The sequence below is a fragment of the Toxorhynchites rutilus genome, chromosome 2, assembly GCF_029784135.1.
Source record: "Toxorhynchites rutilus septentrionalis strain SRP chromosome 2, ASM2978413v1, whole genome shotgun sequence".
NCBI lineage: Eukaryota > Metazoa > Arthropoda > Insecta > Diptera > Culicidae > Toxorhynchites > Toxorhynchites rutilus.
In genome coordinates this window covers 314783598-314808073 of record NC_073745.1, presented here as the reverse complement: position 1 = coordinate 314808073, position 24476 = coordinate 314783598, and the positions used below count along the sequence as shown (strand labels likewise).

The 24476-nt window shown below is 37.4% G+C and overlaps 1 protein-coding gene and 1 non-coding gene across 3 annotated transcripts in view; both read left to right on the top strand.

Annotated features, from left to right (window-relative positions):
* LOC129764372 (uncharacterized) overlaps positions 1 to 24476 on the top strand; it is a 330024-nt gene that overhangs the window by 286143 nt on the left and 19405 nt on the right. The gene's annotated exons all lie outside the window — the stretch shown is intronic.
* Trnal-uag (transfer RNA leucine (anticodon UAG)) lies at positions 2265 to 2344 on the top strand. The gene has a single exon. It is a non-coding gene; the product is annotated as a tRNA-Leu (tRNA).

The window sequence follows — 24476 nt, the reverse complement described above, 5'->3', positions numbered from 1 at the left end:
GAGAATCGTAAAAATTTTCCACAGTTCTATGAAATTAGACTCCCGTAATCCATCTGAATCGAAAAAAAACTTTTAAGAACACTTTGCACCTTACTAGCCAAAAATACTTCTTCCCCTTTATCATCAAAATTGCCAGCAATTTCAGGAGCAGATACATCACCTCTTTCTACATGGCCAATAAATGTTTGAAAGGTTTGAAAGGTTACTAACGGTTCTCTGGAAAACGTAATCATAGTTTGAGGAATGGGTTTTCAAATAAATCGCATAGTACAACAAGGCATTTTTTTGTCCATGGTCCGTAGACAGGAATCGTGGCATGCATCAGTAATTTAGAATAATGTTCACCAACGAAATCAAAAAACCACTTCAATTATTCCACACGGATGCCAGTATTTATACGATCTATTGCCATGATGCTTTCTTAACCTTCCTATACTCGCGCATAGGTCTGACAGACCGAGAGTAAATGAGGTGGCTGAATTAAATGACTATTAAAACTAAATGAAGTCTTTTGGAGTTTTTTATACAATTATATCCTTTTCTTCAAATAAATACCAATAACGTCTTAAAATACACAATAGGTCGTATGAATGAAATGAATGAAAAGTATTTACTTATTCTGCCCGTTTCCAAGTAAAGTAAACTTTCCAAGTATTTACTTGAATCCGTATGAATAAAAGTTTACTTTACTAATTTGATTTTCGAATTCGAACATAGTTTTTACTTTGTCAAACATCTATCAACTGATTGTTTAGTTTTCGTTTCAAAACGTTTTTTTTTTTGGACAAAGCGTGAATTCGATGAAAAAGGAATAGTGTCGACGTCTGGTGGCGACTTTCAATTACGGACCATAGTTTGGGTCCCTATCTCGTTAGTGTAATACCTATCATATTAGAAGACACGAAGCCAGTTTTCAAATGATAAAATTTGAATGGAAATGTTCACATCATGTTATTTAATCACTTACATTTAAACACTTTTTTCTGACTTTTATTTAACCCTTTGTCTATACACTTCCAACATCATTACTGAAACTTTTCATTATAATATAAAGTTGTCTTCAAAAACAATATTCGTACCAGATTTTTTCACCACCTGCAAACAAAAGTGTTTTTCATTTGAACAGAATGCCAAATTGGTACGGAAAGGTTATTTTTCATTCATAATTTAAATTTGAAAAACGTGTTCATTCCGCCTGAAAATCAATCAATTTTTTTACGCTCCCCTAAACTAGTAAACGAAGCTCAATGCCATCAATGCGGATCGTTAACTTGTTTAACTTCAAGCGCAAGATAGCAGCATTAAACATAAATCGGATATGACATCAGAACGAATGAATGAAAACACCTTCGATCCAAAGTATGCTCATGAGCATACTTGATAATAACGAAGTAAATACTTGATGAATGCTGTTTTATTCATACGAAATAAGCTAAACATCCATTTTCGAAAAGTAAACACTTTGTTGTTTCTTTTATTGATACCAAACGTATTAAAAACTTAATCTCACTGCTCGACTGCTCGAATGAAGTAAAGTAAAGGTGAATTTTGTTTTTATTCATACGGCCTAATAACAATACAAGTTAACGATCCGTATTGATGGCATTGAGCTTCGTTTACTAATTTAGGGGAGCGTAAAAAAATGTTCCGTACTAATTTGGCATTCTGTTTAAATGAAAAACACTTTTGTTTGCAGGTGGTGAAAAACTCTTGTACGAATATTGTTTTTGAAGACAACTTTATATTATAGTGAAAAGTTTCAGTAATGATGTTGGAAATGTATAGACAAAGGGTTAAATAAAAGTCGGAAAAAAAACGTTTTAAGTGATAAAATAATATGATGTGAACATTTTCATTCAAATTTGAAAACTGGCTTCGTGTCTTTTAATATGATAGGTATTACACTAACGAGATAGGGACCCAAACTATGGTCCCTAATTGAAAGTCGCCACCAGACGTCGACACTATTCCTTTTTCATCGCGAATTCACGCTTTGTCCAAAAAAACGTTTTGAAACGAAACCTAAACAATCAGTTGATAGATGTTTGACAAAGTAAAAACAATGTTCGAATTCGAAAATCAAATTAGTAAAGTAAACTTTTATTCATACGGATTCAAGTAAATACTAGGAAAGTTTACTTTACTTGGAAACGGGCAGAATAAGTAAATACTTTTTTTTATTCATACGACCACAGTCTGTGAGTATACGAGTTACGATATTGCGCGCGATACTTATTGACACTTAAATTCCGGGGCTCCCGAGAGGCAGCGTGGCCGAGTGGTCTAAGGCGCTGGTTTTAGGCACCAGTCAGAAATGGCGTGGGTTCGAATCCCACCGCTGTCAAAAAAAATCTTTTTTTCTTTTATTTACGGCTCGTTTTTATGATTGATTTTATAAGTGAAAGCTCCTAGGTATTTATTTTCATTAAATGTATATGACCCATTCCAGCGTGACGTGACAACGGTTTGACTCACTAAAAACTGGTTTTTTCTCGTTTTCATGTATGTATCACACGATTTCCAAATGGTAAACGATTTTAAAGTGAAATTGAGCAAATTTCCTAAAATAATCTTCAGTTGGAGAATATTTTGCAGTTGAATTCGCTTGTTGCCAGCCCAATACTTTTGTGGCGTGACAACACCTGTCTTTTTGCGGGTTTCGACTTTTGAACACTGAAATTGTATTTTCAGTTCCGTTTCAAAACATACAAACGAACTTTTTTCTATGATTTGTCAATGATAGATGAACATAGATTCCTGTATACTCAGTTTTTCAAAAAACTCGCAAGAACATACATTTTGACTGCATGCATTTTGTGACGTGACAACGCGCTCTGTGCGAATAAACAGTCTCCACGAAGCGTTGTCACGTCACACAATCAATAAGTTGTATCAAATAAGAATTCCATCGTATTGTATCATGCGATATACTATTTTTTATGTTTTTTTATTACTCTGAATACTTCTTACTTTCCTCTGAGATCTCACCTTCCCCTTCAAAAAGTCCATCCTATAGGGGAAGGTGGTCCTAACGCAACCGTTGGTCCAGAACCTACCCTCCTTTGTATCTTAGGAACGGTGCTTCCTGCTGAATTTTCAATAGTGTCAAATGTCCTAACGCTTACAATTTGATAATATGGTACAATTTGATAATTCTGGCTCTCTTCATTCTAGCGTTTTAGCGCCATTTTACGTTTTCATTCCTTCAAAAACAGAGAAGAAATATATTCGACCTGTGTGCAAAATGAGTTCTGTTCTTTTAGATTTTGAAACATTGCGAAACAAGGCAATTTTAATTGTTTATGGTGTGTTCATCAGAATGAGCTATATAAATTGAATCTACCTGTCACCTGTAATGCACGGTATGTCTTTATTTGGGAAAAGTCAGGGTGGTCCTAAACCGACCTCCAGTTTTTATATCGTGATCAGGGATGCCAACCTTCCTGATTTTTCAGGATTTCCCAGACTTTTTAGCACGCTCCCTGATATCCTGACGAACACTCAATTTATCCTGATTTTTGTGAAATGATCCTAATTTTTCCTGATTTTTGTACTCTTTACGTTATTCGTAATATATATACTGGTATTCATGCATCTTACAATCTTGCAAATTTTCTAGACGCAAAGCTGTACAAAAGCTTCTAATTTATGAAATTAGAAGATTAAGTTTGTGGAACAACATTGCTCTATTGAGGATAATGTGTATGTAGATGTATCCCCAGAGATATTAATGTAGAAATACGGTTCAGAGTGTAAAATTATTCAAGAGAAATTTTTTCAATCCACAGTCAATATAAAAAGATTTTGTATGCAATTTGTTCGTCTGATTCAAAGTAGAATCAACTTTAATGATGGGACTATGGTAAATATATCTATAATCGTATTAAATATCATAAAAATTAGGAAAAATTCCACAAGTCTTCCACTGCTGATATGCTTTTTTCATTTGTTTAGAAAAGATTCATCTCAAAGCATGGACAATGAATTCAGTGAAAATTTGAATATTGATTTCTCTGCAAATGACTATAGTGATGCTATAGGGTTTTTTCGGAAACAAGCATCTCCGCTTATGCGATGATTTATACCAGGGATGGCCAAACTTTTGGTCATTGCGGGCGACTAATTGAACAAATGTCAGACTGCGGTCTACCAACGATGACAGTATCAATGATTCATTAGAAAATGTATCTAGTATCAAAAATTGAAACAAAGTTTAAACTAAAAGAAAAACATGAATAATAGTAATACTTATTCAATGAAAATAATTCTATAGAAATAGATTAATTATCGATTAAAATAGAATTGATAGGTAAAACATTATTTTATTCAGAGTCTTAAAGCTAAATATCGAAGAATGTTTGAAGAAAATCGTATGTTTGTATGTTTATAAAGATTTTTTTTTCAAGGACACAGAAGTAGAGTGTTATACTCCCTAATTACAGAGAGGTATAACATCTATTATCAGCGGAAAAAATATGACGTTGTTAGAACAATTGAAGGATGAATAAAAAATTAAAAACTCCACTTTCATCGAGCTAATGTACATCGCTAGCAGTCGATCGCCATAATAATAAAATTATACGTATTGCCATTTGAATTACCACCTTTTTTATCGTGTTATCCAGATTTGGCAACCACAACAGGTATTTGTTTGTAAAATTGAAATAAATGTGCAATTAAAAATGTTATTTGACGTGTTCCACTGATGTTATCAAAATATAGAAGAGATAATAATAAATACGTCAGTTGTGATGCATAGTAAGATACACTATCCAAGATCACCTGGCGGGCACCTTCAAGAAGCTACGCGGGCGACCGGTAGACCGCGGACTACGCCTTGGCCACCCCTGATTTATACCATACTTATTAATTCTTTTACATATTCGGTCTTCGCCCGAAGAAAGATATACTCTGTTTCTGGTGGGATTTGGAATGGATTCTGTATAATGAGCTACTACCAAGCATCCTGCTTTTTACATGTATGGTTCGCAGCAGTTTTCGACGAGGAAGCAAACATGTTCTGGGAGGATAGAATATTTAACCTGTGTGAAAGAATGCGAATGATTGTGAAACAGAACTATGGTTATAAAATTAAATGATAAGATACATGATACAGATTAAAAATGATGTTTTTGTTTTCCCTAAAATCGACATTAACTTTTCGGACAACCCAATATGAGCTCTCCTGATTTATCCTGATCTTTATTTTCATTCTTCCTGATTTTTTAAAATTATAGTTGGCAACCCTGATCGTGATTGTTTAACATGTTCACTCTGGCGCTTGCCATCAATGACTAGCACAATCCTGGTTCATCGAGTGGCGCTCAATACAGGGGGAACGCATTTGATTTTGCTATCAGATACTTTTGATAAACTCTTTGTATGCATCCGCGCACATACCTGTGCAAGGGCGTTTATGTTTGCGTGTTGAAGATGACTTTGACATTGACGTTGACTTTGATCGTTGATGTTTGCGAGTGCATTTGTATGAGCACTGTTTTTATATAACTCCACACACGGCACTCTAATGCTAAGGTCTTTCCACTCAAACATTATCTCCCTCTCACTTAAATCCTATCTCTCACTATCAAACAATATTATTTTTTATTCCTCTTCGCGCCCCATGGATATATGCCAACATTACCATCCACGATCGTATTGTGGGATTTCATGCCATTTCCGGTCTTTTATATCCGTTTTTAAACAGTTTTATTTAGCTTGCCCTGTAATTTGTATGTTTGTAACATGTTTTTCTGTAGCGCTTAACCACATTAAAAGAAATTTGAACCCCTTCCTGTTGACCGATTGATCTGAAATTTGGAACACACCTTTATCTCTGCAGCCATTATAAAACTGCGTATTTCATGATTTTTTTTGTGCACCCGTGGCCGAGTGGTTCGCGTCTCACATTATCATGCCGGGTGTTCGGGTTCGATTCCCGTTCTGGCCGGGGGATTTTTCGTCAAAGAAATTTCCTTCGACTTGCACTGTGGTCACACGTATTCAAGAGCTTGCCCCTCGGAATACATTCAAGGCGTGTTATTTGGCTTAAGAAATTTCAACTTAGTATTAGCAAATGACGCTAATTAGTAAATACGTTGAGATGGGTAAAGTTCCACAGGGAACGTTAACGCCATTATCAAGTGAAGGAGCTTGACCAGTAGATCACAGCTATTTAAGAAAATTCAAATCCAAGATGGCCGCTGTAACAAAATAGCCAATTACTTTTTTAAACGGTTTCATTGAACTTGGCCTGTTCGTATGTATGTTCGAATGTCTGTAGGGTTGTTATACATTAATAAAAATTTGACCTTTTGATTTTTTGATCTGAAATTCGGAACAAACCTTTATCTCTGCTGTCATTATAATACTGTGTATTCCATTATCTTGAAAAATCCAATTTGCCGCCGGTAAAAAATGGCTGAATGGCTTGACGTGGAGAACACACTACATTATGAACAACATAAATTCAAAAAGGTGTATTTTTTTGTAATCCCCTCAATATCGGTATCGAATGAAATGAATTGACTAATAGAATACAATACATCATCAAATGGTTTTATTGTAGAGAAGTATACTAATCATACAGATAATGTACTAAAAACTAGAAAATAAAAAAGTAAAAAAAACTTTTTAAGTTAAACGGTTTAGTGTACTAAAAGCTAGAGACTATGTTAGTCTCATCATTGCCCTAGAATAATGAAGGAAGGGATGTGATAACTATTAACTGCTACTTGCCTAATTATTTTCTAGCTTTTAGTACACTAAACCGTTTAACTTAATTTTTTTTTTTACTTTTTTTATTAACGAACCGAAAGTCACCATCCTCGATTCCAAAATGGCATCGGAATATGATATTCGACTTCCGCTGGTAAGCCCTTATCGTATGTGTATTTTATGTTTTTAGCATTCAATACTACCATCAGCAAACCAGAAGTTGGAAAAAGATTATATCTTATAAATATTATGTAATCTACGTTCATATATTGTTGATAAAACATAGTAGAAAGATCATTTGTATGTTTTGAGACGGAACTGTAATTAATTAAATCAATATAAAAATATTCAACAGTCCAAAAAAGCAGAAAGTCAGGTGTTGCCACGTCACAAAAGTATTTGACTGACAACAAGCCAATCTAACTACAAAATATTCTCCAACTGATGATTCTTGTTGGAAATTTTCTTAATTTTACTATAGCATCGTTTAATTTTGTGTACTTTATTCATGAAAACGCAAACAAGTGTTTGTAGCGAGTTAAAATGTTGTTACGTCATACTGGAATGGAATGTCACTTTTTGTGGACTTGACAACAACTTCTGGAGACTATTTGTGGACCGATCTCAACCAAATTTTGTGGGTTGTTGATCTTCATTGTTTGCTCAGAGAAACCGAAGTATAAAAATGTTTGAACCTATGTTCATCTGATAAACTAACAAAATGCTCTATTTTTGTGACGTTTCAAAATACCTGTTTTTCAAATGCTTGTTTATCATAAATTACAAAATGAAACGTAGGTTACGGCTCTTCAAACAAACATTTAATCACCCATTCAATGGTATATAGACATTGAAGTTTGGTTAACACGTTGAGTGCCACGCGGTTCTACAGCGACTTTCCCGTCAGGCTACCCGCATATATCGTAGTACAGCAATGCGAAACGCAATACTGGAAAATTAGAATTTACTCGATGAAAATTTTTTAACGTTTTAGTGCCATCGTTTCTTATCGTAAGAAGGTATTTCTGCTCGGAAGCAGTAAGATTTCTGTGAAAAAAAAATATTTTTTTTGCTATTATCATCGTATTTTATACTGTCAGTTACCGGTGACTGACGCGGCCTGAACGGAAAGCTCGGTGTCAGTCACCGATGACTGACGTGGCAGTCATCGTGTTAAGCATTTGCAGAGATATCTCAAGAAACATAAAAATAGTGAAAACCCAAAATATTTTAAATACAATTATGTAGTTTTTTAAACTCGCCTCTCTCAAAGATTGGTGCATAAAAATTAAATTTGTTCCAAAAAGCTTTTGATACAACTAGTGATTATTCATATAACGTTCTCAATTTTCTACTAAAACTAGATTTGGAATTTGGTGCTCTGGTGCATGGAATGGGTCTGAAAAAGATGTTACGATATCCTTGGAAAATTTGTAATTTGCGCCTTTTATCGAATTCTCAAAATGATCAAAGTCGTGCTGCACAATATTTTGTAAATCAGTTAGAGTATACAAATTGAGAAAAAATGCAAGCTATAAAAATTATCTACTATTGGGTGACTGATTTTAATTCACTAATGTTACCACTCTTGCCATTGGTCCATTGGTAACTTGAGATCGCGAATATCGTGATTGACTTCGCCGTGTACTAGGAGCATCTTCTTGAATATGCCCTGAAGCTGTATGTACGTGGATATTTCGGACGGAAAAGGTAGATGTTACAGAAGGACTCGGTGTGATTCCATATGTTGCGTGTTAACCAAAAACAACAATCCGTGTTTGATAATTTCCCGCTTAACCTCCGGACGTTAACACATTGGAATACTTCAACTCGGGTATTTTGCAGGGTATGATCAGTGCTCGAAGGTCCCAGTGTATCGATACTCTGATGCAAGTCGATAAGCTACAATGAAAAAGATGGATGCGCCGAACATTCGAAATGAAATCCGAGACTTGGGAGTGTCGCTGGAAATTGTAAAAATAATAAAATAACAGTTTTTCAAATTGCTAGCACTTGGAACTAGTTACTCTGTGCATTTCCATTCTACAAATTTTGGCGGCAATCAAAGCCAAAGAACGGACCTTCCTGTTACAACCATTAAATTTCAAAACAATAAATCTTGGCCACTGAAGCATTCCTCACGTTTGTTCACACACGTAAATCCGTTATCGTTACGTGATGTGGCCTTCAGGTGGTCCTGAAAACGACCTTCCAATTGTTTGTAATATATGGGACATCCAGACCAGAATAATTCAGGAACTGATATGCACTACTGGCTACTGACAGCATACATTGCTCATGGCAAATAGAGCGTCACTGTTTTCGGGGGGAAAAACAACCTTCTGCTACACAATGTTGCCTCCAGAGTCACACCGCCATGCATACATACATGATCCGCCAAATCTCCTGTCGACCTGCAGAATTAAATGCCCGTTCGCTCGAAAAATGTGTGGTGGTATCTCTGGACGTGGGGGTGTGCTTTGTGTAATGGAAAATTTATTATTCATGCAAATTGCATCGTATGGAAAGTTTGTTCTGAAGAATGCCAACGCGTCCAAAGCTGTCAGAAGCATCGGCTTAGTGTGAGACTAAATTGAACGTTTGAAATTTCCAATTGCTGTAAGCATTGAGTAACTTATCTTGAACATGGATCCAAATTCATCATCATTATTTTCAAACTAACTCCGCCCTTTCTCCGTTGCTCACATTCACCTGTGCGAGCATTTTTAGTCAGGGCGTTGAGTGCAATGTGGCAACAGCATCAATGCAAACAAGCCACTGTGACAAGCGGTGTGCCATTGTGTTGTCCTAGTAGGAGCAGCCGTGTGCTCATAATTATTCTTTTTATGTTGTTCTATGCTTACACTTTTACACCTGCATCCACTAACTTCAGCCGTAGGTGAGAACTGAGGGTGGATGCTTATGTTGGTTTGTAATATGCAAACAATTCTATGTTGGTATACTGGGTTGGTGTAATGGGTGTGATGGGTGCATGCGGAGGGCACACCAAAGCCAGGATAAAATATGACATCCACTCAACGTTGGCTTGGTTCCAGCATTCGGTGGGTCGCCCAGCCTGCTCGTGCGTGTCCTGGAACCGGTTCAGTAACGCTCGAGGTGGCAGCGGCAGGGAGCGCTCGAATGAAAATGCAGATTGTGTTGACACTTTCCATTATGCCCTCATCTCGGGCTATGAATTTTACAACATCAATCCAGGGCTTAATCGGTTCGGAGCTTGTCCGAGCTGCTTGCTAGACTGCAAGCGGCGCATATGGGGAACAATTGTTTCCAGTTGGCTTGTTTGTGCTTGGGGAAACGAAGGGAGCGTTTGCCCTTTTGTTTTGAGAAAATTGAAAACCAATTCAATGTTCATTCGATGGGAGGATGGTAACCATTATTGAAGTGAACATGCATTGCAAATGAATTTCGAAATGATGTGACATTTGCAGGCGGTACTGTTTTCGTAACAACCGCTCAATACTATGACAATGTGTATTCTAATAAATCAAAATTGACAACTACGCTGAATTAGGGATTGCATTACCGTGCCAAAATTTTAATAACCGGTTATTCGGTAATGAACATTTCATTACCGGTAAAACCGGTAAATTACCGGTAAAACAATACTTTGATACTTTATTTTTATTTTCTTGAAGAAACGGCTTTTATTGATAATGATTAGTTTACAAGAAAACATTTTGCAGGATTTTGCAACTTAGTTTGTTGTTTAACTTAACACTAAGGGACACAAATAATGTTAATTTTATCGTCTTCTAATCTAAATCCGATCTCATTAGGGGAAATCAGGGTAAAACCGACACCCTAAGGATTCCCACATATTTCCAAGACCTCCCATGTTCCTCCGACTTCAAATCGTTACAGAACTTCAACTATTCATGAACTATTCTCCAGTATCTGTTGATTATTTTTTCAATAGAACTCGAGTTTTGATAGAATACAAAAACTGATGTTTTTAGGTGAAATAAATGAGAGTGCGGGTGAAATCGACACCCTGTTGGGTTAATAGAGAAACGAATGTAAAATTGTTACAATAAGCATGTGATGGACAAATTCCTACTCCTGGTCCGGAGTAAACACGAGAGTTTTGAGTTGAGTTGGTGAACAACCACGGGGGTTGTGCCGATGAGCGTTGAGCCCTGTTCAACGTTGGTTTTGACTGTTCTATCAATCCAGTTCTGTCGTTTTGTCTTCCAAATATAAACACAAGACATCTACAAAAAGCAAGGACGCATTTTTCTTGTCAGTGGAACACAAATCAGGTGTCGGTTTTACCCTGACTGAAGGTGTCGGGTTTACCCTCAATGGGCTCGAAATTTCAAAACAACGTTTTCCATCATCGATAATCAACAAAACCACCTACTGTCTCATAAAATACACTGAACAATGATCTAAGATGAATTAGGCTCACAGAAGTATCCCCAAATTTCCCTAAATTTCCGACAAAAACACTTAAATTCCACTAGCGAAATTTTACACGGACTAACTCCTGTTTGCTGACCGCTCCTGTTGTGTTGTTTGTTTTGACAGTGAAACGACTTCCGCAGCTGTAGGGTGAATCGAAACGTAAAAAATGACAAGTGTGTACACTGCCGTTCTAAGCATAGTTGTCCCATGTTACTTTTTGACAATTTTCACTTTTCTTCATAAAACGATGTTTTTTATGCAAAATCTTCCGGAAAAACACAAAAAACCTTATTGTTTGTTCCTAGTATTTAAAAAAACAACATCAAGTTCAATTGTCCCATGTTGATATTCTAGGCATAACTGTCCCACTATGTATTTTATGTAGATCTATAATAAATGAATCGATTCAAGTACAGGAATGTTATGTGTATTATTCATGTAATAATACAAACTGCTAGGAGTGCTTTTGAAAGAAAAGGGTCATCCATAAACCACGTACACTTTCAGGAAAAGAGGAGATTTGGTCAAAGTATACGATTTGTAAAAAAAATCCAGAAATGTATGCATCAAGAGAGAAGAAGAGAAGGACTGAATTGACTGAAAATGAACTTACGTGGTTTATGAATAGCCCCAATTGGTATAATCTAATGGAAGTGTAATGTGTAAATTGAATGTGACGGCAGCATAATAAACATTGAAATATTTTGGCATAGTTTTTTTAAAAAAATTTTTAGGAGATCTATCATTTTAAGCTCTATCAAATGGTAAATAAAACGCATTGTAAATGAAGAAGTATATAAGCATTAATTTGTTGGCATGTTCTCGAAAAAAACCTTCTTGGCTTCTGGAACAACTGCAAGTATTGCTGCCAATAACAATTTCTTCCGTTGCTTTCGAATTCCTCTCGGAGCTTTTTGCCACTTCATGCTGCCATCTAACGAAAAGTGACCAGCTGCAAGCATCTTTCGCTGTTTCTTAGATAGCAAAACACAATAATTCAGTTGCTCGCTGTCAACAACATCAGAATAGACGATATGATACCGACCTTTAGCAATTCTGACCCGTCTAATATTCTCAATATATGGCCGCGAATTTAATTTATTGAGAATGTATTGAGTAACGGCAACTTCAGTTTAAAAAAAAATTATGCTCTGCATGTCCATCACATCGACGCGCTTCTTGGCCCCTCCAACAGCCTTTTTGAAATCTTCGAAATCCTCTACTCGGTCGTGTCGCATGGCAGTTTCAACAGCAGCATGAAAACTGTCAGCCGCCATGAACGTATGACCGGATTCGAAGTATTTCAGTACAATCTCCTTGACGTCAACTTTATCGTCGTTCAATATGGGAACAAGATGTAGGAAAAAGTTCCAGTTCTTATTCTGCGCCGAACAATTATTTATCCAGCCAAAACGTAATCCGGTCGAGATGCCCGTATTTTAAAATAACCGCATGGAAGCAGCTGGTGATATCACTGCTAGTACGGCCGCTGATTGACCCAGGCCAGAGACATGCAACAACCGGAAACGTTCGCGTAAATGCTCCAACTGGTGCAAACGTTTGGTTAAACGCCAGAATCCGCTGTGCAAACACGATAGATTTTAATCCATCCAACCTAGGCAATTGAATGACCTATGATAAAGTACAGAAAGTAAAATATTAGACAAAATTTTGATAATAAGAATAAAAGAAATTATGTACCTTTTGTAGATCCACTGCCATCACCACTTCGTTTGTGGTGACCTCATCTCCGTCCTTTCTGTACTCAATTCGAGCTACCTTCACATGCTCTATGTGTTGCTTGTACCCGCTGTAAAGCGTACATTCATTACTGCATTCGGTCTCGTCATTGAGCTTCTTATGCTGCTCGTATGACACACAAGTCTCGCACTCCTCGTGGCCCAATTTAACAAATGAGATGTTCATTTCATTGAGTATACGGGAGAACAGTGAATAACTCACAGGACTGGCATGGCTTGTGCATTGCTTTCTGTGACAAGTCGGATGGCAAGTACAAACGATTTGGGGCGTGTTCCCTACGATAGTGCGAGACACACGGTCCGTAGGTCAAAATGTGTTTTTTGATAGATTTCCGCTTTTCATCTGACCTGATGTACTTGCCACGTTCGGAATGATAAGGTTCACTATTTTTTGGTTGGTTGATACATCGGTATATGATGATGCTAAAGAAAAAGGAAAATAAATATTATCTAACTATAGCTTGTGTTTTTAAAATATGTTGAATACATACCCACAATATTTGCTATAACCAAGTGTGTTCAAAAAGAACATTCGACATACAGGAATTTGGTCATCGGCGGATGAGGGAAGATTGCATTTGTACGATTTCTTCTTGCGTAATTCCATCATATGAGTACTACAGCGTTTGCGTCGATTAACCGGAATAACAGGTTGTACAAAAGTTTGTATGAAACTGCTCTGTTCCTCCTCGTCAAGTTTCCAAAACAACTCGTTGATGCTCGTTCGGTCATCTTTCGACAAAAGGGTAATGCACTGTTTTGGACAATCGCATTTTTGTAGTATACGTTTGTGCGCCAACCTATGCTTTTTAATGGAATCCTCACGCTTAATTTCTTTTTTCGTTTTTCGTTTTCTACTCAATGTACCAACGTAGCTGTCATCAGAGTTAAGCTCAGCGTATTCTGGTCGGAAATCTGACGCATATGGTCATCCGTTGTAGCGTCCAGCCCAGATGGACGGACATCATCACCTTCCACTTCGCTTTCATCACTCGCGTACGACGTGTTCAGCAGCGCTAATGCACTCATTTCTGATTTTCAAGAACGAACTTATTTTCAAACAAATGAACTTTAACAGAACTTCAATTCGCTACAATGGTTGGTCGATGAAAGAGGTAGAATGCTGGATTGGTACATGCTTTATAATATTTGCTATAATTATTTATGGTATGCAAGAAAATAACATATACGATTGCGACTTTTAAGCCAGTACTGATACTAGGGATACTACATTACTATATACTACATACCGATGCCACTCGCTACGGCACCAATTATGTATACTTTTTTATGCTATGACACTGTCGTTTTACGCATAGTTCTCAAATGTTACTTTTTGACAATTTTCACTTTTGCTTCATAGAAGATTATTTTTATGCATAACAAAATCAAGTTCAACTGTCCCATGTTGATATTCTACGCATAACTGTCCCACCATGCATTTCAAGCCCCTAATCCACTTAGATTGCTTCAATTGAGGGAATCTCTTCACATTTCATTAAACAATAGCTTAGTGCTTATAAAAAACCCGGTGTATTGCTAAACTGAAATGCTTGAAGCTTCTGCTAGACAAATGTGTTAGAAAACTTTGATTGCGTTTTTCTCAGTTGCTGATTTTGGAACATGGGACAAGTATGCGTAGAACGGCAGTACAGGGGACATCGGAAAATTTGCAAAAAATGTCTTCTAATTGGAAAAATCAGGAGGTGTCGGGTTTACCCTGATTTCCCTCTACCGAAATTTCCAGAAGAGGAAAACGGACGTTCAGAGTCCAATGATGTTAGGCGTACAGTACGAAGAGCATCGAATACCATTGCCATGTATTTGCCTCTGATGCTCTCTGTACAAAAACATGTCTGAGGATTTTCATCAATCCGTTTATAGACGTTGAGCTTGGGCTGGACGGTGATACCTTTGATTGCTGCAATCGTCAATTTTTTCCTTGATGCTCAACAGATTCTGCATCTTCCAGTGGGGGTTTCCCTCCTATTATCCAGCTACTGAACCAATACCATAATCGTCAAATTTAATCAAATCACGAACGATTTAAAATGCCTGCTTGTTCAACGTGAAGTTTGATAGAAGACGCCGAAGTCATCATTAATTGTGCCAAGACCACGAGCAGAATGCAGATAGCTGTTCTAGCATAAATTGCAATCCGACGTCAGTTTCATAAAGGGTGCAGTTCTTCCGTCATAGCAGTTAAACAGCGACCAGAACTGGTTCGAGGGCATCGAGTATCGAGATCGAGCAGCTATTTTTGAACAATATGTCGGAGGTCGTAGAATCGGCGCAACACTGCTAGTTGGATTTTTCGTTCTTATTTATATTTTAGAGTAATATTTTAAAGCGATATATTACTTATGATGTAAAAATTAAAATTACCGAAATTACCGGTTATCGATTGTAAAATTACCGGTAATTCGGTAATGGAAAATTACCCGGTATTACCGTTAAAACCGGTAACGGTAAAACCGGTTAACAATCCCTACGCTGAATGGCTTTTGTTTCTAAATGGGTACCTTTAGGGCATGAGATAGAAAATCCACTTACCTAAATTTGTTTTACAGTGTTCTCTTCATCGATACACCCCTCGGTGTTAACAGTTGGTTGTTTACATCTGACATAAACAGGGTTGCCAACTATAATTGAGGGGCTCAGAATGCAAGGGGTGTAAGTGACTTGATCGATTTCTCTTGCGACACTTGTTGACACCATTGCGATGTACAGTGGTTACAAAGCAAAAATATGTGACTTTTAATAATTAAATTTTTCAAAAATGTGCACGTTTGTGCATCAATACTCAACGTCATTTTGTTCATCAGGGTTCAAAGTATTCGGCAAACTGCTTTTCGAACTCGGGAACTCTCGGGAACATTACTTTTTATACCAATTTTTACAGCGCAATTTACTCAATTTTACTCTGTTTTCTTCATACTTTATCTACTATTGATGTTTATTTGCATTATATTAATATATAAATCAATTTCCGATTCTATCTCATTATCATACCTCAAATTTGAGTTATTTTGCGGTAGTTTTATTGCAGTTAGTGATAGCAATTAGACCTTTTTAGATTTTCATTTTCGCAAGCTGCTTATCAGAGGGTCGGATGTCATAGGCAATCTCACAAAAACGTAATGATTGCTGATCTCACTTCAAGTTGAATTTTGAAGGTTTAGAATGTGTTTATACGCTTCTTCTTGATATTTGTGATTTTTTTTCAGAATTTCAGCAGTGTTCGCGGTACAAAAATCTATATATTCATAAAATTTTGATTTTTTTTAGAATTTTGAGACTTATAGACCGTTCCAGAAAGTATGGGCACACTGGAAGAACGCTGCCGTTCAATTGTAAATAATTTTCTGTGACCGTGTTTGGATACGTCCGTTTGTTTACACTCTCTGCTTCATTTCGGTGCAAATACAGTCGATTTTTATCACATCCTTTCAAAATGCGAAGAACATCGTAAAAAAATTGTGCACAAATGGATTACAGTTCCTGGATTGTCCCTGAGAAAACTGGCGAAACAGGAAGGCGTAAGCGTTAAAGCTGTTCGAACTGCGATCCGTAAGTATGTTGAGGAGAATTCCTTTCTGGATCTGCCAAAAACTGGCCGGAAACGTGGTCCAGTATACCCAAAACTCGACAAAAAGATACAAGAAGTATTTACTACCAAACCTTCGGCATCGGTACGCGACGTAGCAAAAAAAGTGGGAACATCTACTTCAAATGTTGTGCGTGCTAAGGGAAGACTTGGCCTAAAGACATACAGGAAGCAACAGAAGCCAAAGAGAAGTCCACAACAAGCCGCATCAGTGAAACCAAGGGCCAGAAAGTTGTACGACAAGAGCAAGAGCAAGAATAAAAACTGCATTATAATGGATTGCCGGGACCGCAGTTTTATACGGTAAAGGAAGGGAAAAGTCTTGAGGAAACGGAAACATCGATTTATACCGAAAAATTCGGTAAAAAAGCCATGGTGTGGCAAGCAATATGTCAGTGTGGTAAATTTTCCCAACCTTTCGTCACAACTGCTACTTTGAATACACAAATATACATCGAAGAGTGTTTGCAAAAAAGATTGCTGCCTCTGATCCGTCAACACAAGGATCCCGTAGTTTTTTGGCCAGATTTGGCATCCTGCCACTACGCCAATGCTACGCTGCAGTGGTTTGAAGATAATGAGGTCAATGTTGTTCCGAAGCACATGAATCCTCCAAATTGCCCGGAAATACGCCCAATTGAAACATTTTGGGCTCTAGTGAAGGCGTACCTCAGGAAACATGTTAAGCCATCGACTACAGTGACTCAGTTTCAAAAAGACTGGAAGAAAGCAGCCGCAAGCGCCGGAAACTCATCTATGCAAAATCTTATGGCGCACGAACGAGGAAAAGTTCGCCATCTTGGATATGATTAATCAAATGAAGGTTTTGTTATTATTTTTTGTATCTAGAGATAATAGAGAACATATTTGCTGAATAAAGTTTCTTCATAAAACGTTAAATACGCATGTTAGAGTCATTTCCAAGTGTGCCCATACTTTCTGGAACGGTCTATAGTACTGTTTTAATTTAAATTTAAATGTGTTCGTATGTGCTTCTTAATTTCAATTATACTTCAGTTGAAAAACTAGTTTTGAGATAGTCTCCCCAGAAAAACAGTTATATCTCCCAAGGACTGATAGATAGATATTATGTATCTTTAATACTAGTACAAGAATGGACACGAAAATCATCCGGGAAATAAAGAAAAATCCACGAATGGCCATTCGGGCGATTTAAGAAAAGTTGTATCTGGACCATTCCAATCGCACCATTTGACGACGCTTGGTGGAACGGGAACTGAAGAGCTACTTCGCCAAAAAGCGACCGATGATCAGCAACACCAACAAAAGGAAACGACTTCAGTTTGCGAGGGACCATGTCAACAAGCCACTGGAGTTCTGGAAGTGCGTTATTTGGTCGGACGAGTCCAAGTTCGGGCTGGTTTACAAGAAAAGGTGACTCCGAGTGTGGCGGAAAAACGACGAGGGCCTCCAGGATCGGCATCTACAACCGACTATGAAGCCCGGTGGTGGAAGCATCATAGTGTGAGGCTGTCTCTCGTGAACTGGGGTGAGAAACTAAGCGCAGATTGACGGTATTATGACTGCCGATGGTTATATCGACGTTTTGTGCGAAAACCTGAAAGAATCCATGCTGAATGGGACTACACCTTCCAGCAAAATAACAACTCGAAGCATACTACAAAGAAAACAGCAGCATTATTCCGATCGTCCCGGACAAACCAATGGTGTGGCCACCCCACAGTTTCGACTTGAATTTGAATTGAAGAATTTATAGGCAAACTTCGACCCGCCCAAAATTTATTTTTCGTTATCACATCCACGTTTTATTACTAAGCGCACGTTCATGGGTCACATCGCAGAACTATTCATTGATTGATCAACTAATATACCCTTTAGAATTACATTTTACTAAAAAAATTCTGATCTTCTTGAATGGCGTTAACGTTCCCTGTGGAATTTGTGCCGTCTCAACGTATGCATTAACTAGCGTCATTTATTAATACTTAGTTGAGATTTCTTACCATCATAGAAATATTTCTCGTACCCAAAAACCCTCACATCCCAAAAGTGGCTCCATTTGCTTGATTAGTTCTCGAGTTATGCAGAAGTTTGCGTTTCATTTGCAGAAATTCTTGTTTTATTTGTATGCAACCCCTCTTAGAGAGGGGGAGGAGTGTCTAACCTCTTTGCCCACGATAACTAACTGATAGCGCATTGGAATATGCTCAACGAGGTTCCGGAGGTGTTGTTGAGGGTCCAGCTTTTTCAATGCAGCAAAATAGTTTTGCTTGTTCGAAACATCGGTTTCGTCCACCATATGTAAAAATAGATTTCTGTCTGTCTGTCTGTCTATTTGATTCTAATGGACTCGGAAACTACTGAACCGATCGACATGAAAATTGGTATGTAGGAGTTTTTGGGGTCGGGGAAGGTTCTCATGATAGTTCGAGACCGCTTCCCCCTCTCTAAGGGGGGGCTGCCATACAAATGAAACTCAAATTTCTACATTACTCGAGAATTATTCAAGCAAACGAAACCAAATTTGACATGTGAAGGTTTCAGGATGCAATAAATGTTTCTATGGTGGTTCGACACTCCTCCCCCTCTCTAAGGGGAGAAGAGGAGAGGGGCCTGTCTTTATTCTATCATATTTTCTGTATCAAACATTCATTCCATGTAACGGAGAAACCTGTTTGCAAGTGGTTGAAAAATCTTGAACGAAAATTGTGTCTGAAAATAATCTTATATTACAATGATGAGTTTTGGTAGAAGTACTAGGACTTTTTTAATAAAAGGTAAATTCAACGGTTCGGTTCTCAATGAACAGTTCTGCGATTGGACTCATGAACTTGCGCTTAGTATGAAAACGTGAATGTTTGAAGGTATTGATAACAAAAACAAATTTTGGGCGGGACGAAGTTTGCCGGGTCAGCTAGTTTTAAGTATAAAGAAAACACAAATATTTATTGGCCTTGTTGAAAAAGATGATGATCCATCTTGGGGCACTGCGCAAAAAATGTCATTAGCTGTCCGCTGCAACAAAATATTGTTCTAATAACGTTACGGTGAAGGTCTTCCTCTTTTAATGCAAAAATGCCACGAATCGATTTTTTTTTATGCCTTTTTGGGTCCACGATGCGTTTCATTCACGAGGAGGGGCGCAGCACATAGGAACGTAGATTCCATACGATGACTGGAAAAATAGAACCCTAACACATGTTCGGTGGAAATTTCATTTCCCAAAGTTCAATCGCTATTAGTGCAACACATTGCCACGATTTTACCTCACCTTCATACGATAAACAATTCCAGAAACAAGTGAAACTGTTTGAATCGAACTTTGCTTGGAAACCTTCGGTTGAAAATTAGCTGTATTTGGGGCTGCATGTTTTGTGTTTCTTTTGAAAGTTTTGGAACTGGAACAGTTCCACCGAATCAGGATATGATTGAGAGCGAATGAGTATGAAGTTAGTATGGATTAGTTGGTATCGGTTGAAGGTATAGCATTTGCTGTGTTGTGATACCGATTGGCTCGTTGCCTGGAAATGCCCATGCTTTCAAAGTGCTATCAATGTGTGCCAGATGTAACATACTGTCGGAAAACGAACCTAGCCTCGGAAACTGCATTCTGCCAATGTAACTGCAACTGCAACTGAACCGAGATAATTGATTTCCAATAACAGTAATTAATTATCACAATGATGAATCTCACCACATTTGGGAGCCATATTTTTAAAATGTTTGAGAACAAGCAACCTTTAAAAAGTTGTGATTCTCACCTACAGAATAATGAATATTCCCAGATTTCCAATTACCGCCAACAACGCGTCTTAATTTACCGCCACCGGCGGGAGAATTATCCACACGACACAATATAGCATAATTAATTTCCACAACGTGACAATGGATATGAACACTTTTATCCCGAACCGCGCTGATCCCAGAGAAGACCATCTAATCTGCATGTAACAGGTGTTAACACACACATTTCTATGCAAACGTCCGCCGCGCAAACGATGACAAACGGGGATAATGATTGAAGGCTAGGACTGAATGAGGGGACTGAGGATGAGCAGTTAGTGGAGCATAATTTCGCGCCACAACGAAAACAAACCCGAGAACAAAAGGCTTTGTTCGACGTGTCCTGTATAACATTATGCGGTGGGATTAAACTTTTCACCGATCGTGAGCGATTACGAGAGAATTATTCCGGGGTGGGTAAATCACGATTGATTCGATGCACTGAGATCAAAGAACAGGATGAAATAGAATATTCGAACAGTAATCGGAATCACAATTATGATCTAATCAAGCTCTAATGTGGATTCAGATGATTGGGTATAATGGGCTTCCGATAATTTTCATATGATTGACTGTAGTGGTATGAGAAAAAAATACTTCTTCCATCGGGAGTTGCATTTCTATAAATTACTAGGTGTACCATGCCACGCGTTGCTGTGGCACATGATGGTTGCATGGTTGAATTGAATTTTTCATTTTTTTATGTTGTAGCAACACTCCTTGCAGTGGATTGAATATTGTGCCCAACTTTGAGCTCAATCGGTTTCGTACTTTTCGAGTTTTTGACGCGTACACAAACGAACAGAACATTTTATATATATACTAGCTAACCCGGCAAACTTCGTCCCGCCCATTTACTTGATTAATTCTCGAGTAATGCAGAAATTTGTGTTTTATTTGTATGGCAGCCACCCCTAAGAGAGGGGGGGAGGGGTATCTAACCACCATAGAAACATTCATTGCACCCTAAAGTTTCCATATGCCTAATTTGGTTTAATTTGCTTGATTAATTCTCGGTTAATGCAAAAATTTGTGTTTCATTTGTACGGCAGCCCCCTCTAAGAGAGGGGGAAGGAGTATCTTAACACCATAGAAACATTTATTGCATCCTAAAACCTCCACATGCCAAATTTGGTTTCATTTGCTTGATTAATTCTCGAGTAATGCAGAAATTTGTGTTTCATTTGTATGGCAGCCCCCCCCCCCCTTTGAGTGGGGGAAGGACTGTCTAACCATCATAGAAACATTTATTGCACCCTAAAACTTTCACATGTCAACTTTGGTTTCGTTTGATTGATTAATTTCCGAGTAATGCAAAAAATTGTGTTTCATTTGTATGGCAGCCCCCTCTAAGAGAGGGGGAAGGAGTATCTTATCACCATAGAAACATTTATTGCATGCTAAAACCTCCACATGCCAAATTTGGTTTCATTTGCTTGATTAATTCTCGAGTAATGCAGAAATTTGTGTTTCATTTGTATGGCAGCCCCCCCTTTGAGTGGGGGAAGGACTGTCTAACCATCATAGAAACATTTATTGCACCCTAAAACTTTCACATGCCAACTTTGGTTTCGTTTGCTTGGTTAATTTCCGAGTAATGCAGAAATTTGTGTTTCATTTGTATGGCAGCCCCCCCTTAGAGATGGGGGAGGGGTCTCAAAATATCACGAAAACCTTCCCCGGCCCCAAAAACCCCTACATACCAATTTTCATGTCGATCGGTTCAGTAGTTTCCGAGTCTATAAGAATCAGACAGACAGACAGACATCACTCCATTTTTATATATATAGATAGATAGAGATAGATGAGAAAAATCGATAAATTTCCATTGCATTCTACCCATCATTGTTCTATTATTGTTTAGTTGATAGATGTTTTTCGTATCACAATCGACGGTTTTTATGTTGCTTGCTGAATAACTCATACGGATTAACCTATTCATACCAAGTTTTGTCTCTTGCGATCAGAATGAATAGGATATTTCAAAATTCAATTATAGAAAAAAACAACGCTTATATTGTATTTATATGCACTATACAGAATAATAGAGGCAGATATAAAATAACAGAAAATACGCCGAGAAAAACTGAACTTATGGTATGAGCTTCTGAACAGGTGGATTTCCATTGAGGCTGTCTGGGTAGACGGTAAGAAATGATATGAGCGATGAGTTCAGCTCAAGCACAATATAAGATAATTGAAACTAAATTCAATTATGTCTCCTCTCTGTGTAATTTCCACACTCCGTATCTGGCTGACGATGGTTGATGATATGTGCACTGGATATTTTCAATACTTGTGATGGAATGATCCCATAATTGTGGGGATTGTCATTCCGATGAAACGATTTCGTTCGATACAAATAAATTGCAATTGCATTACAAAAAATAATTTTAATAATAGTATCTGAAAATATTAACATCTGGTGTAGTTTAAAAAAGGGAAACACTCTCACTGGATTTAATTACCTGTTTCTAGAATTTTGATGTTTGAATTCCATTTCGATTCAAGTTGTATTTTATTGTGAATTTAACCGTTGGTGGTATTTATATCAATCCCCATTAATCAATCAATAAATTTGCTTTCTACATCATGTTCGAGCCACGAGTGTGAATTTAATGAACTGAATCCTCATCATTGGTTCATCACATTTATTGGAATAGCAAGTGGCGAACTGAAATACCTAACCTTAACTGAATGATACTTTATGATGCCAACTGTGTCGTAAATGTATCGTTGAAATGGCTTGAAACAATTGAACCACATTCTCATATAAAATCAACGAAACGCAAACTAACAGCAACTTAACGAAAACGCAAAAGTATGAGTAATTTCTTTTTTTTTTATACGATCCCGAATTATTCTCCTAAACCAACATTTTAAATATTTTAAATCACAACAGCAAACTTTTTCCAAAATGTAATGAATAAGACATCGCCGATAACGAAGTGACTGTGTAGATATATACTTTGAAAATTCAAACTTTTTCACAAATATATTTCAAAAACATGATATCCTACTTTTTGATAAAACAACAACCACGCATCTCCATTAGTGAAGTAAAATACAACTGGACCAATGGAGACGCGTGGTGTCTGACAACATCTTAATCCATGAATGTTTCCAATGTCCACTTTTGTAAAAATTATCTATAAATTAATTACGCTTTAGTTTTTCCAGGTCTTGCTAGGCTCAAAACTTTGGTCTAATTAATGCACCTGAGCTTCCCAGACAAATTCAGAGGAGATCGCATTTGCTTTAATGTGTTTCCATATTCATAACAAGCTCAACAAGGAGATGGCAGGGGAATAGACCTCTCTGTTGCTTATAAGCTCCGTTGTTTTCCACCACCCTCGTGTTACATTACATGACAGTGATGGCTTTCTGATGCGAGCTGCCTATCACATCGATTGACAGAATTAATTCTGAGACCGGTCGACCGGTCAAGTCTGTCCGATTACAGTGAAGGTTGAAGTTCAGTTGTTGCGCACTTAAATTACTCGTAGAACATTACGTCCGGTCACAGAGCATGATTGTATAAATGGACAGGGATACTCTAGTAATCAGCATTTACGCTAGCGAAATGGAATCAAAATGCCATTCGGGGAGAGCACTGAAACAGCAAGATTATGAATATATTTTGAGCTAATAATTACAAAATGTACGGTCATCGATCACGATCATGATGGGTTCTTGAGCAGATAATTTATATTCTATTTATATATGTACTAGCTGACCCGGCAAACTTCCTCCCACCCAAAATTTGTTTTTTGTTATCAATACCTTCAAACATTCACATTTTCTTACTAAGCGCAAGTTCATGGGTCCAATTGCAGAACTGTTCATTGATAGATCTTCTAATCGACCCCGTTGAATTTACCTTTTACTATAAAATTCCTAGTACTTCTACCAAAACTCATCATTATAATATCAGGTTATTTTCAGACACAATTCTCGTTCAAGATTTTTGCAAAGACTTGCAAATAACATGTTTCTCCGTAACATGTAATAAATGTTTGATACAGAAAATATGATAGAATAAAGACAGACCCCTCCCCTCTTCTCCTTTTAGAGAGGAGAGGAGTGTCTTTTCACCATAGAAACGCTTTGTGATTAAACAGTGTCCGAATATGAAGCTGTCCGAAATATGATTCAGAACTGTAAAATAGAAGTCATATAGAAAATTTAAAAAATTAGTCCAA